This window comes from Arachis hypogaea, chromosome 11 (assembly GCF_003086295.3).
Source record: "Arachis hypogaea cultivar Tifrunner chromosome 11, arahy.Tifrunner.gnm2.J5K5, whole genome shotgun sequence".
Classification (NCBI taxonomy): domain Eukaryota; kingdom Viridiplantae; phylum Streptophyta; class Magnoliopsida; order Fabales; family Fabaceae; genus Arachis; species Arachis hypogaea.
Genome location: NC_092046.1, coordinates 40,867,728 through 40,872,307, shown reverse-complemented (window position 1 = coordinate 40,872,307; position 4,580 = coordinate 40,867,728). Strand labels below are relative to the sequence as shown.

Genomic DNA, 4,580 nt, shown 5'->3' with positions numbered 1-4,580 from the left:
GCCCACTTGTGCTTCCAGATTTCTAATGGAAGACCTTGTTTCATTCATGAAACTTACAGTGGCCTTAGATAGATCAGAGACTAGATTTGCTAAATTAAAGGCATTTTGTTCAGAGTTCTCTATCTGTTGCTGAGTGGATGCTGGAAAAGGCTTGCTATTGCTAAACCTGTTTCTTCCACCATTATTAAAGCCTTGTTGGGGCTTTTGATCCTTCCATGAGAAATTTGGATGATTTCTCCATGTTGAGTTATAGGTGTTTCCATAAGGTTCACCTAAGTAATTTACCTCTGCTATTGCAGGGTTCTCAGGATCATAGGCTTCTTCTTCAGAAGATGCCTCTTGAGTATTGTTGGATGCAGCTTGCATTCCATGCAGACTCTGAGAAATCATATTGACTTGCTAAGTCAATATTTTGTTTTGAGCCAATATGGCATTCAGAGTATCAACTTAAAGAACTCCCTTCTTCATAGGCGTCCTATTACTCACAGGATTCCTTTCAGAAGTGTACATGAACTAGCAACCATGTCAATGAGTTCTTGAGCTTCTGCAGGCGTTTTCTTTAGGTGAATGGATCCACCTGCAGAAGTGTCCAGTGACATCTTTGATAGCTCAGATAAACCATCATAGAATATATCCAGGATGGTCCATTCTGAAAGCATGTCAGAAGGACACTTTTTGGTCAAATGTTTGTATCTTTCCCAAGCTTCATAGAGGGATTCACCTTCTTTCTGTCTGAAGGTTTGAACATCAGCTCTAAGCTTGCTCAACTTTTGAGGAGGAAAGTACTTAGCTAAGAAAGCCGTGACCAGCTTATCCCAAGAGTTCAGGCTGTCTTTAGGTTGAGAATCCAACCATAATCTAGCTCTGTCTCTTACAGCAAAAGGGAAAAGCATGAGCCTGTAGACTTCAGGATCTACTCCATTAGTCTTAACAGTATCACATATCTGCAAGAATTCAGTTAAGAACTGAAAAGGATCTTCAGATGGAAGTCCATGAAACTTGCAGTTCTGCTGCATCAGAGAAACTAACTGAGGTTTCAGCTCAAAGTTGTTTGCTCCAATGGCAGGAATGGAGATGCTTCTTCCATGTAAATTGGAATTAGGTGCAGTGAATTCACCAAGCATTCTCCTTGCATTGTTGTTGGGTTCGGCTGCCATCTCCTTTACTTGTTCGAAATTTTCAATCAAGTTGTCTCTGGATTGTTGTAATTTAGCTTCTCTTAATTTTCTCTTCAGAGTCCTTTCAGGTTCTGGATCAGCTTCAACAAGAATGCCTTTTTCTCTGTCCTTGCTCATAAGAAAGAGGAGAGAAAAAGAAAAGAAGAGGAATCCTCTATGTCACAGTAAAGAGGTTCCTTATTGTTAGTAGAAAAGAAGAAGAAGAAATTCGAACACAGATAGAGGAGGGGGTTCGAATTTGGTGATGATGTGAGGAAGAGATGTTAGTAGATGAATAAATAAATAGAATAAGATGAGAGAGAAGGAGGGAATTTTCGAAAATAATTTTTGAAAAAGAGTTAGTGATTTTCGAAAATGGTTTTTGAAAAAAATGTTAGTAATTTTCTCAAAAATTTTTGAAATTAAAAAAAATAAAAATAATTAGTTAATTAAAAAGAAATTTTTAAGATATTTTCGAAAATGAGAGAGAGAGAGAGTTAGTTAGGTGGTTTTGAAAAAGTTAAGAAACAAACAAAAAGTTAGTTAGTTAGTTGAAACAAATTTTGAAAAGATAAGAAGTTAGGAAGTTAGAAAAGATAATTTGAAAAAGATATTTTTGAAAAAGATAAGATAAGAAGATATTTTTGAAAAGATATGATAGAAATTAGTTTTTGAAAAAGATTTGATTTTTAAAATCACAATTAATGACTTGATTCACAAGAAATCACAAGATATGATTCTAGAACTCAAAGTTTGAATCTTTCTTAACAAGCAAGTAACAAACTTGAAATTTTTGAATCAAAACATTAATTGATTAGTTATTTTCGAAAGTTTGGTATAAAAATAAGAAAAAGATTTTTGAAAAATATTTTTGGAATTTTCGAAAATAACTAAGAATTTTGAAAAAGATTTGATTTTTGAAAAAGGATTTTGAAAAAGATAAGATTTTCAAATTGAAAATTTGATTTGACTCATGAGAAACAACTTGATTTTAAAAAATTTTGAAAAAGTCAACTCAAATTTTTGAATTTAATGAGAGAAAAAGGGAAAGATATAATTTTTTTTTTTTTTGAATTTTTATGATGCAAGAGAAAAACAAGAAAAATGATGCAATGCATGAAATTTTTAGATCAAAACAATGAATGCATGCAAGAATGCTATGAATGTCAAGATGAACACCAAGAACATTTTGAATGTCATGATGAACATCAAGAACATATTTTTGAAAAATTTTTAATGCAAAGAAAACATGCAAGACACCAAACTTAGAATTCTTTAATGCTTAGGCACTAAGAATTCAAGAATGCATATGATAAACATGAAAAGACACAAAACAAAAAATCATCAAGATCAAACAAGAAGACTTACCAAGAACAACTTGAAGATCATGAAGAACACTATGATTGCATGATATTTTCGAAAAATGCTAGATGCATATGCAAGTGACACCAAACTTATAACATGACTCAAGACTCAAACAAGAAACAGAAAAATATTTTTGAATTTTTTGATTTTCTAATTTTTTTGGATTTTTTTCGAAAATTATATGAAAAAGAAAAAATAAGGATTCCAAAATTTTTAATATGAATTCCAGGAATCTTGCCATGTTAGTCTAAAACTTCAGTCCAGGAATTAGACATGGCTCACTAGCCAGCCAAGCTTTCAATGAAAGCTCCAGTCCAAAACACTAGACATGGCCAATGGCCAGCCAAGCTTCAGCAAACATATGAATGTAATTCATTCCATTTTAATCCGAAACCTCAGTCCAAAAGAATTTAGACATGGCTTTTCAGCCAGCCAGGCTTTAGCATGCTTCATGAAACACTAGAATTCATTCTTAAAAATTCTGAAGAAAAATAATATTTTTGAAAACATTTTTTTTTTCGAAAACAGAAGAGAGAATTTTGAAAATATTTTTGAAAAATTTTTGAAAAGAAAATAAAAAGAAAATTACCTAATCTGAGCAACAAGATGAACCGTCAGTTGTCCAAACTCAAACAATCCCCGGCAACGGCGCCAAAAACTTAGTGCACGAAATTGTGATGTCCAGGCTCAAACAATCCCCGGCAACGTGAGCAACTTGGTGCTTTGATCTTAATTCATAATTGTCACAACTTCGATACAACTAACCAGCAAGTGCACTGGGTCGTCCAAGTAATACCTTACGTGAGTAAGGGTCGAATCCCACGGAGATTGTCGGTATGAAGCAAGCTATGGTCACCTTGTAAATCTCAGTCAGGGAGATATAAAGTGATAATGGTGTTTTCGAATATTATCTAATAAAATAGGGATAGAGATACTTATGTAAATCATTGGTAGGAATTTCAGATAAGCGAATGGAGATGCTTTTTGTTCCTCTGAACCTCTGCTTTCCTGCTATCTTCATCCAATCAGTCTCACTCCTTTCCATGGCTGGCTGTATGCAAGGGCATCACCGTTGTCAGTGGCTACATCCCCTCCTCTCAGTGAATAATATGCTCACGCACCCTGTCACGGCACGGCTATTCATCTGTCGGTTCTCGATCATGCTGGAATAGGATTCACCCTCCTTTTGCGTCTGTCACTAACGCCCAACAATCGCGAGTTTGAAGCTCGTCACAGTCATTCAATCATTGAATCCTACTCAGAATACCACAGACAAGGTTTAGACCTTCCGGATTCTCTTGAATGCCGCCATCATTCTAGCTTACGCCACGAAGATTCTGGTTAGGAGATCTAAGAGATATTCATTCTAGCTTCTTTCATGTAGAACAGAAGTGTTTGTCAGGCACGTGTTCATAAAGGAGAAGGATGATGAGCGTCACACATAATCATCACCTTCATCACGTTCTTGGGTGCGAATGGATATCTTAGAAGAGAAATAAGAAGAATTGAATAGAAAACAGTAGTACTTTGCATTAATCTTTGAGGAACAGCAGAGCTCCACACCTTAATCTATGGAGTGTAGAAACTCTACCGTATGAAAATACATAAGTGAAGGTTCAGGCATGGCCGAGATGGCCAGCCCCCTAAAGCGTGATCAATAGTCTCCTAAGATGAACAATAGATTAAAACTGAGACCAAAGATTGTCAAAAAGACTAGTAAAAGGTCCTATTTATAATAAACTAGCTACTAGGGTTTACATGAGTAAGTAATTGATGCATAAATCCACTTCCTGGGCCCACTTGGTGTGTGTTTGAGCTGAGCTTAAGTGTAGCACGTGCAGAGGCCATTTGTGGAGTTGAACGCCAGTTTCTGTGCCAGTTTGGGCGTTCAACTCTGGTTTTGGATCCTTTCCTGGCGCTGGACGCCAGATTTGGGCAGAAGGCTGGCGTTGAACGCCAGTTTACGTCGTCTATTCTTGGCCAAAGTATGGACTATTATATATTTCTGGAAAGCCCTGGATGTCTACTTTCCAACGCAATTGGAAGCGCGCCACTTCA

General features: G+C 36.0%; 1 non-coding gene across 1 annotated transcript; it reads left to right on the top strand.

The window, feature by feature from the left end:
- The first annotated feature begins 653 nt into the window (after positions 1–653).
- LOC112724194 (small nucleolar RNA R71) lies at positions 654–761 on the top strand. Its single transcript, XR_003163369.1, has one exon. It is a non-coding gene; the product is annotated as a small nucleolar RNA R71 (small nucleolar RNA).
- The last annotated feature ends 3,819 nt before the right edge of the window (positions 762–4,580 follow it).